At 36.9% G+C, this 11,041-nt stretch overlaps 1 long non-coding RNA gene across 1 annotated transcript; it reads left to right on the top strand.

Moving 5' to 3' along the window:
• The first annotated feature begins 5,973 nt into the window (after window positions 1–5,973).
• LOC131502766 (uncharacterized) lies at window positions 5,974–8,321 on the top strand. Its single transcript, XR_009257179.1, has 2 exons — window positions 5,974–6,466; window positions 7,179–8,321. It is a non-coding gene; the product is annotated as an uncharacterized LOC131502766 (long non-coding RNA).
• The last annotated feature ends 2,720 nt before the right edge of the window (window positions 8,322–11,041 follow it).

Genomic DNA, 11,041 nt, shown 5'->3' with positions numbered 1-11,041 from the left:
AAGTCAAACTTTCACTCTTCACAGATGACATGATACTCTACATGGGAACCCCGAAAGATTCCACCAAAAAAACTGGTAGAGCTGATACATGAATTCAGCAAAGTCGCAGGATATACAATTAATGTACAGAAATCAGTTGCATTTCTATACACCAATAATGAAGCAACAGAAAGATACCAAGGTATCGATCGCATTTAGAATTGCACCAAGAACTATAAAAATACCTAGGAATAAACCTAATCAAAGAGGTAAAAGATCTGTATGCTGAAAACTATAGAAAGTTTATGAAAGAAATTGAAGACACAAAGAAATCAAAAAACATTCCATACTCATGGATCAGAAGAATATTGTCAAAATGTCAATACTACCCAAAGCAATCTACAGATGCAATGCAATCCCAATCAAAATAGCACCAGCATTCTTCACAGAGATAGAACAAACAATCTTAAAATTTGTATGGAACCAGAAAAGACCCTGAATAACCAAAGTAATGTTAAAAAAGAAAACCAAAGCTGGAGGCATCATAATCCCAGACTTTAGCCTGTATTACAAAGCTGTAATTGAGACAGTATGGTATTGGCACAAAAACAGACACTAGGCCAATGCAACAGAATACAAAACCCAGAAATGGACCCACAAACATACAGCCAACTAATCTTCAACAAACCAGAAAAGAGTATCCATTGGAAAAAAGTCTCTTTAGCAAATGGTGCGGGGAGAACTGAACAACAACATGTATAAGAATGAAACTGGACCACTTTTTTTACACCATACACAAAAATAAACTCAAAATGGATGAAAGACCTAAATGTGAGATAGGAAGCCATCAAAATCCTCGAGGAGATAACAGGCAGCAACCTCTCTGACCTTTGCCACAGCAATTTACTTGACATGTCTCTGAAGGTAAGGGAAGTAAAACCACAAATGAAGTATTGGGATGTCATCAAAATAAAAACCTTCTGCACAAGAAATGAAACAATCAACAAAACTAAAAGGCAACCAACAAAATGGGAGAAGATATTTGCAAATAACATATTGGATAAAGGGTTAGAATAAAAAATCTATAAAGAACTTACCAAACTCAACACCCAAAAAACAAATAATCCAGTGAAGAAATGGGCAAGAGAGATGAACAGTCTCTTTTCCAAAGAAGACATCCAAAGGCAAACAGACACAATGAAAAGATGCTCAACATCAGTCATCTTCAGGGAAATACAAATGAAAACAAGCTGCTCAGAGTGGCAAAAATTAACAACTCAGGAAACAACAGATGTTGGCAAGGATGTGGAAAAAAGGGAACACTCCTAAACTGTTGGTGGGAATGCAAACTGGTGCAGCCACTCTGGAAAAGTGTGGAGGTTCCTCAAAAAAACTAAAAAAGAATTACCCTACACCCCAGCAATAGCACTACTCAGAATTTATCCAAAGGATACAGGAGTGCTGATTCATAGGGGCACATGCACCCCAATGTTTATAGCAGCACTATCAACAATAGCCAAACTATGGAAAGAGTCCAAATGTCCATCAATTGATGAATGGATAAAGATGTGGTATATATACACAATGGAATACTATTCAGCAATGAAAAAGAAATATTACCATTTGCAACAACATGGATACAACTAGAGGGTATTATGGTAAGCTTAAATAAGAGAAAGACAAGTATCGTATGATTTCACTCATATGTGGAATTTGAGAAACCTAACAGATGACCATAGAGAAAGGGAAGGAAAAATAAGATACAGAGACGGGGGCAAGCCCTAAGAGACTCTTAATTAGAGAAAACAGACTGAGGGTTGATGGGGGTGGAGGGCTGGGGAAGTGGGGAAGATGGGTGAAGGGCACTGAGGAGAGCACTTATTGGGATGAGCATTGAGTGTTGTATATAAGTGATGAATCACAGGAATCTACTCTTGAAGCCAAGACTACACTGCTTGTTAGCTAACTTGACAATAAATAAATAAAAACAAAGAAAAAAAGAAAAGAAACTGTTGTTTCTTATTAGTTCACTTCACACACATAAAGTAGTTGTATTAGTTAGGGTTCTCCAGATAAATAGAAATAGAACCAATAGGGGAGATGTATATATATATACACACATACATACACATACATATACATATATTATAGAAATTTATTATAGGAATTAAATCATGTAATTATGAAGGCTAAGTCCCACGATCTGCTGACTGTAAACTGGACAATCAGAAAATCTGGTGGTATAATTCAGTCTGAGTCTGAAGTTCTGGGAACTAGGGGAGCCAATGGTGTAACTTAGTCAAGATTGAAAGCCTAGGGGAGGAGAGATGTGCTGCTGTAAGTCCTGGAATCTGAAGCCTGAGACCAGGAACTCCAATGTCTGATAGGAGGAAAGAGAATTCCTTTGCCTTTTTGTTCTATTGAGGCCCTCAACAGATTGGATGGAATTTCTCAAATAAAAATGTTCAAAATATTTTCATGTACTTATGGCTGCTGATGTATCAACTTTGGAGAAATGTCTTATTTAAGCTCTTGGTGTATTTGGTTTTGAGTTTATTTATTTTGAGAGAGAGAGAGAGAGAGAGAGAGAGAAAGAGAGGAAGACAGAGAGAGCAGGGGAGGAGCAGAGAGGGAGAGGAGAATCCCAAGCAGGTTTTGCACTGTCAGCATGGAGCCTGATGTAGGGCTTGATGTGGGATTTGACGTGGGACTGGAAGAAGGGTTTGAACTCACACTGTGAGATCATGACCTGATCAAAAGTCTGATGCTTAACCAACTAAACCACCCAGGTGCCCCTCTTGGTGCATTATAAATTGGGTTTTGTTTCTGTTTTTTAATTGGAAGTGTTCTTTATATATTCTGCATGCTAGTACTTTCTTTTAAAAAAAATTTAATGTTTTTATTTGATTTTTGAGAGACAGAATGCAAGCAGGGGGGAGGAGCAGATAGAGAGGGAGACACAGAATCCCAAGCAGGCTCCAGGCTCTGAGCCATCAGCAGAGTCTGACGCGGGGATCAAACCCCTGAACCGCAAGATCATGACCTGAGCTGAAGTCAGATGCTTAACCAATTGAGCCATCCAGGCACCCCACATGCTAGTACTTTCTTAAATATATTTTTTTCCAAGTATTTCCAATTTTGTGGGTTGTCTTTTCACTTTCCTGACAGTGTCCTATGGTATAAAAGTTTATGTTTGATGGAAGTCCAATTTATTTTCTTTTCGTGATTTTAATTTCAGTGTTATACCTAAGAATCAACTGCCAAATTAAAGGTCAGGAAAATTTAACTATATTTTCTATTAAAGTTTTTATAGTGTTAGCTCATACATTTAGCTTTTCATTGATTTTGAGTTCATTTTTGTAAAGGGTATGAAGTAAAGGTCCAACTACATTCTTTTCTAAGTTGCTCTCCAGTTGTTGAAGGACCATCTGTTGAAGAGATTATTCTTTCATAATTGAATCATCTTGGCAACCTTCTAAAAATCAATTAGCCATAGATGTATGGGAGTATTTCTGGACTCTCTTTTCTATTCCATTGGCTGATATGTCTATTCTTATAAAAATACCACATTGTTTAGATTACTATAACTTTGTTGTAAGGTTTGAAAAAAGGAAGTGTCCATCATCTAGATTTGTGTTTCTCAAGATTGTTTAGGCTATCCAGGGCCCTTTGTAATTCTGTATCTATTTTAGGATCAGCTTTTCCATTTCTATAAAAATGACAGTTGAGATTTTGATAAGGATTGCATTCAATCTGTATATCACTTTAAGGGCTGCCACCATGCTAAAATATGCTTTCCAGTAAATGAACACAGGATGCCTTTCCATTTGTTTAGGTTTTCTTTCATTTCTCTCAGCGAAGTTTTACAGACTTAAATTTACAAGCCTCCCACCTACTTGAATAAATGTACCCTATTTTATTCTTTATGCTAATATTATAGATGGAATTGTTTCCTTATTTTCCCTTTTGCATTGTACATAGCTACTGTATAAAAATACAACTGACTTTTGTGTATTTTGCAAATGCTCTGAAACTTTGCTGAATTTTTTACAAGCTCTACTGGTTTTTCATGCAGATTCTTTAGGACTTCCTACATGTAAGATCACCTCATCTGAGATTAAGACAGCTTTACTTCATCCATTCCAATTTCAGTGTATTTTATTCTTTTTCTTGCCTGACTGCTCTGGCTAGAACTTGTAGCACAAAGCTAAATACGAGTGGCATCATAGTTTTATTTGTGATAACAAAGGGAAGACAGACTTTTTACAGTAAGTATGTTAGCTGTTTTTCACAAATGCTTTTCATCCTGTTGAGGACATTCCATTCTATTTTTAGTTTGTAAAGCTTTGTACATTGTGAAAGGGTGTGGATTTTGTTAACATGTTGCTACATTTGATTTACTAGTACTTTATTAAGGTTTTTGGCATTTATAGATAAGGTATATATAGGTTGTGTTTGACACTGGTACAAGGGAAATGTCTCAAAATGAGTTGGAGTGTTTTCTCAATTCTATTTTCTGAAAGAGGTTGAAGAGTGGTATTAATTCTTTAATTTCTGAAAGAACTCACCAGTGGAACAATTTGGTACTAGGCTATTCTTGTGTCAGGTCATTTTTTAAAACACAATTTCCTGATATGAAATCCATATAACATCAAAGTAACAATTTTAAAGTAAACAGCTTAGTAGCATTAAATCACATTCACATGATCTACCTGCAAAATGTTTACCTCACTCAAAACACTATAATCATTAAACAGTTTCTCCACATTGCCTCTCCGAGCTTGTGGCAGCTACCAATCAAAATTCTTTTTCAAAGGAATTATCTATATGTATGGAATCATACATACGACCTTTGTGTCTACTTTCATTCACTTCGCATAATGTTTTGTAAGTTCATCGACACTACAGCATGTATCAGTAATTCATGACTTTTCATGCCTGAATAATACTCCATTTTATGCACATACCAAAATTTTATTACTTTGGACATTTGCAATGTATTCTACTGCGGCTAAACCATTTTATTTTTTTTTTTAATTTTTTTTCAACGTTTTTTATTTATTTTTGGGACAGAGAGAGACAGAGCATGAATGGGGGAGGGGCAGAGAGAGAGGGAGACACAGAATCGGAAACAGGCTCCAGGCTCCAAGCCATCAGCCCAGAGCCTGACGCGGGGCTCGAACTCACGGACCGCGAGATCGTGACCTGGCTGAAGTCGGACGCTTAACCGACTGCGCCACCCAGGCGCCCCAGCGGCTAAACCATTTTAAATAGCAGTTATGTTGACATTTCAATTTATGCACATTCTTGCCAAGACTTATTATTTTTCATGTTTTTTAAAAACCATGTTTATTTTGATAGAGAGCACACAAGCAGGGAAGGGCAGAGAGAGGAGAGGAAGAATCCTAAGCAGACTCCACGCTATCAGCAGAGCCCCAACGTGGGGCTCTATCCCATGAACTGTGAGATCATGACCTGAGCCAAAACTAAGAGTCGGATGCTTAACTGACTGAGCCACCCACGTGCCCCTATTCTTCATGCTTAAAAATATTTTTTTTTCACACTTACTCATTTTTGAGAGTGAGACAGAGCATGAGCAGGGAAGGGGCAGAGAGAGAGGGAGACACAGAATCCAAAGCAGGCTCCAGGCTCTGAACTGTCAGCACAGAACCCGACGTGGGGCTTGCACCCATGAACCGTGAGATCATGACTAGAGCCGAAGTCGGGCACTTAACCGACTTCAAGCCACCCTGGCGCCCCTTTCACGCTTTTTAAATTACAAGCAAACTAGTGGATGTGAAATGATCTCACTGTGGTTCTGATTTGCACTTCACTTATGTCTAACGTGAAGAATGTTTCATGTGTTTTTTGTCCATTTGTACATTTTCTTTGAAAAAATGTCTTTTCAAGATTTTGCATTTTAATTGTCAATTTGTTATTGAGATGTGACCAGGTTTTTAAAAAATACATAACATATTCATGGGGCACCTGGGTGGCTTGGTCGGTTAAGCGTCCGACTTCGGCTCAGGTCATGATCTCACGGTCCGTGGGTTCGAGCCCCGCGTGGGGCTCTGTGCTGACAGCTCAGAGCCTGGAGCCTGTTTCAGATTCTGTGTCTCCCTCTCTCTGTGACCCTCCCCTGTTCATGCTCTCTGTCTCAAAAATAAATAAAAACGTTAAAAAAAAAAGTACATAACATATTCTTGATACCAGACCTTTAATATATGCTTTGTAAATATTTTCTCATCGTCTGCATATTGTCATTTTATTTTCTTGGTAATGTCTCTGGATGCATGGAAGTATTAATTTTTGATGAATTGAATATATTATTTGTTTTTGCTTCTGCTTTAGGAATCACATTTAAGATTCTATCATCAAATCCAAGGTCATGAAGATTTATTCCTATTTTCTACTGAAAGTTATAGAGATTTAACTCTTGTATTTCGGATGCTGATACATTTTGAGTTAATTCTGTAGAAGGTGTAAGGTAGGGGTCCATCTTCATTTCTTTGCATGTGGAAATCCAGCTGTCCAAGCACTATTTGTTGAAGGGACTGTTCATTCCTATAAATCATCTTGGGACCATCATCAATAATCAACTGGGTACAGATGTATGGATTTATTTCTGGAACCTCAATTCTATTCCAGATTCTATTAAGCTTTGAAATAAAAACTTGAGTCTTTCAACTTTATTCTTTTTCAAGATTAATTTGGGTATTCAGAAACCCTAGCAATTTTATATGAATTTCTGGATTAGCTTTTTCACTTCTGCATAAAATGCTGTTCAGATTTTGAAAGAGATTGCATTGAATGTGTAGATCACTATGGGTTGCACCAACATCTTAACAACATTGTATTACATTACACGAACACAGGATGTTTTGCCATTTATTTACATGTTCTCTAATGTATTCCAGCAAAGTTTTGCAGTTTTCACTGAACATGCATTTTACCTCTCAGGTTAAATTTATCCCTAGGTATTTTCTTTTGTATGCATGGAATTATTTTAATTTTTCACACTGTAATTAGCTACAGAAATGCAATTAATTTTATGTGATTTTTAACCCTTTAACTTTGCTGATTCTGTTATTATGTCTGAAACTGTGCCCATAGGGTTAATGAGGTTGAAACTAGCAGAAAATTTAAAGCTTGTGTTTCAGAGAACTGTTTTCCCCTAATCAGCCATTGTATCTTTTCAGAACCCACCAATAAATCCACTAGCTGTCTCTGCAGAAGCCTGGACTCAAGGTCAACTAATATGGTTCCAGCCTATGAACAAGCAAAGTTCCATTCAGTTTATGCCAGTTCTGAGAGCATGCAAGTAGCTCCTTCTTCTTGTCCTAAGATAACCTCCTGACATCAGGGACTGAATTTTGCCTCATTTTGATGTTAACTTTCCACCCCAAAGTGAACAAAGAATGTATGTTACATATATGTTTGCTCAATGAGCATGTTCCACCTTTCCTCATGAATAGTCACAAGTTTCCCCACTCTTTTCTTCAATATGTATGTAATCTCAACTCCTATGGTTATAAAAAACTTGTTCTCTCCACCTTTACGGAGTTGGATTTGAGGCTTGCCCTCCTGTCTCGTTTGGCTGCCTCTCAAATAAACCCTTTCCTTACTGCATACTGTTATTTTAAAATGCATAGATTCATCTAAACAACACGAAGCAAAAACTTCTATAACCAACAAAATAACTTGTCTACTCTCATCTCATACTTAACCTCAGGAAAACAACTTATTCTGTGTTACTATACTTTGCTTTTACCAAAACATCATCTATATATAGGAATTTTGAATATGGATTCTTTCACCTACCAAAATCCATTTGAAATTCATCTATATTGCTCATGTATCAATAGTTCATTCTGCATTATTGTTTAGTTTTACATTATATGGATGTAGCACATTTTATTCATCCAATACTCTATTTGAGGGTCATTCAGGTTTTTTTCCAGTTTGGGCTGACAAAAAAAAAAAAAAAAGCTACTATGTTTTGATGGTGCACAACATTAACGCACAGTTCTATGTTAGAACACAGATTATTTCAACTTGGATAAATACCTTTGAGAGTAACTGCTTGGCCATATAATAGATGTACATTTAATTTTCTAAAAAACTGACAAACTGCTTTTACAAAATACCTGTCTCATTTGATAAGCAATGCATAGGACTTCCATTTATTCTCTATCTTTAGCAGCACCTTAAAATGTTGGTTTTTCTTATTCAGCCATTCAAGACGTTTAGTGACGTCATGGTGATTTTAATCACCATTTCCTTAATGACAAATGGATGCTATTTTTCTATTTGCTTGTGTATTAATAAAAAATGTATTTCCATCTTCTGTACATTTAAACGTGATATAATTCATATACTACAAAATTAACCCTTTTCACTACCCACTTATCATTCCTTCTAGTCTCTGAAAACTACTCTTTACTTCTGCTCTATCACATAATAAATGGCATTTTGTGTCTGGCTTCTGCCATTTGCATAATATTTTCAAATTCATCCATATTGTACCAAACATCAGTACTCTATTCTTTTTTTTTTCATTGTAGAATTTTTTTTTTTATCAATAGGAGATCACTTTATTTCATTAATTTTTTTAATTTTCTATTTTTTTTAATTTACATCCAAATTAGTATATAGTGCAATAAAGGTTTCAGGAGCAGATTTTTTAGTGCCCCTTACCCATTTAGCCCATCCCCCCTCCCACAACCCCTCCAGTAACCCTCAGTTTGTTCTCCATATTTATGAGTCTCTTGTTTTGTCCCCTTCCCTGTTTTTATATTATTTTTGTTTCCCTTCCCTTATGTTCATCTGTTTTGTCTCTTAAGTCCTCATGAGTGAAGTCATAGTACTTTATTCTTTTTATTATAATTTAGTTCACTTTTTTGGCAGTGTCTCTTTAAGCATGAAAGTTATTAATTTTGATGAATTTTATGTACAGGTTGTCTTTGGCTGCTTATACTTTACATATCATATCAAATCCAAGGTCACGAAGATGTACAACTGCTTTGGTTATTTCAGCTCTTAAATTTAGGTCTTTGATTCATGTTGTCATCATTTTTGCAGTGTTAAATCCTTGGACAAACTTCTTTTGTTTGGAATGGGGATATCCACATATCCCAATATTACTTGTTGAAAAGATTATTGTTCTCCACTGCACTGTCTTGACACCCTTTTCAGGAAATCAATTAATCATATACATATGAGTATATTTGTGGACTTTCAATTCTATCCTTCCATATGCCTTTGTAACCTAACCTATAGGTCTATCCTTAACAATATTACTATTCTTATGTACTGGATTTTTGTACTAACTTTTAAAAAAGTAAAATGTAAGTTCTGCACTGCAGTTCTTTTTCAGATTGCTTTGTCTATTCTGTAGCTGTATTTCCATGTGAATTTTAGAATCAGCTTGCCAATTTCTACAAAAAAAGCCAGTTAGAACATTGATGAGACTGTACTAAATCTCTGCATCAATTTGGGGAGTACTGCCAATCGTATTCATTTCCTAGAGCTGCCTAACAAACTACCACTGGAAAGCTTAAAACAAGAAAAACTGGTTCTTCCACAGTTCTGGAGACTAGAAGACAGAAATGAAATTGTCAGCTTAAAGCAAGTGAAATTAATTCTCTCACCATTCTGGAGGACAGAAATCTGAAATAAAAATATTCACAGCCGTGCTTCTTCTGAAGCATATTTCTCTTCCATATTTCTTCCATATTTCTTCTCCCATATTTCTCTAAGCTTTTAGTGTAGCTAGCAACCCTTAGTGTTCTTGATCGTGTAGAAACATCAATCTCTGCCTTTGTAATCATATGCCATTTTCCCTGTATATCTCTTTCTTTTGTGTCCTCTCCTTACAGGAACACCAGTCCCATTGGATTAAAGCCCCAGCCTCCTCCAAAATAACCTCATATTAACTTGATGACATTTGCAAAGCCCCTATTTCCAAATAAGATCACATTCATAGGAAACAGAGATTAGAATGTTAATAATATCTTTTACGGGTACATAGTTCAACCCAGGACACCATCTTAACATTACGAATTTTTCCAATTCATGAACAAGGTGTTTAGTTCTTAAATTTCTTGTAATGTGGTTTTACTAGTTGTCAGTGTAAAACTCTTACTTCTTTTGTTCAATTTATGCCTAAGTATTTTATTCTTTTGGGTACTATTGATGGGGAAACATAAGGTAAGCTGACAGGCTGCAAACACCTCCCCCACCCCTAGGTGGGATATGTGTGATATTCCTCAGGCACTCCTGACTGTCCATGGGTCTCCATCAGTTTGCAAATATCTTAGTAAATTACAAGAAAAAGGCAATCTTATCAGTAGCCTAATCTCCAGAAACCTATAGGCTCAGTTTTCTGGAGCCCCAACATCACTCCTCAATAATGATATGGGGAAACAAAGGCAAAAGGAAATGGCAGGCAAAATTAAATTTCCTTACAACCTGCAGCCCATTGACAGATAATTGAGGCTGGCAGAGGAAAACATTTCTCCAGGAACTCCCTACTGTCTTAATGTTAATGCTTTGCTAGAGGGAAAAACAACCTTAGCTTGACAATAGCAAGGCCTCAGGTATCTTAGAGTCCTCTTTAGCATATCAAAGTCCCTCTGGAGGCCTCCCTTTTGTCTTTACCTCCCCCAACTTCAAAGTATATACTGAACCACTCTTCACAACCCCAGTGCACCTCTTTCTGCCCAAGGGTCCAGTCCCCATGCTTTAATAAAATCACCTTTTTGGGGGCGCCTGGGTGGCTCAGTCGGTTAAGCGTCCGACTTCGGCTCAGGTCATGATCTCATGGTCCGTGAGTTTGAGCCCCGCGTCGGGCTCTGGGCTGATGGCTCAGAGCCTGGAGCCTGCTTCGGATTCTGTGTCTCCCTCTCTCTCTGCCCCTCCCCCGTTCATGCTCTGTCTCTGTCTCAAAAATAAATAAAAACGTTAAAAAAAAATTTTTTTTTTAAAAATCACCTTTTTGTACCAAAGACATCTTCAAGAATTCTTCCTTGGCTGTCGTAGACTCCGGACCCCACGAACTCCC

Source organism: Neofelis nebulosa, chromosome X (genome assembly GCF_028018385.1).
Source record: "Neofelis nebulosa isolate mNeoNeb1 chromosome X, mNeoNeb1.pri, whole genome shotgun sequence".
NCBI classification, from domain to species: domain Eukaryota; kingdom Metazoa; phylum Chordata; class Mammalia; order Carnivora; family Felidae; genus Neofelis; species Neofelis nebulosa.
The sequence above is the reverse complement of the archived record's forward strand: the minus strand, read 5'-3'. Positions and strand labels throughout refer to the sequence as shown.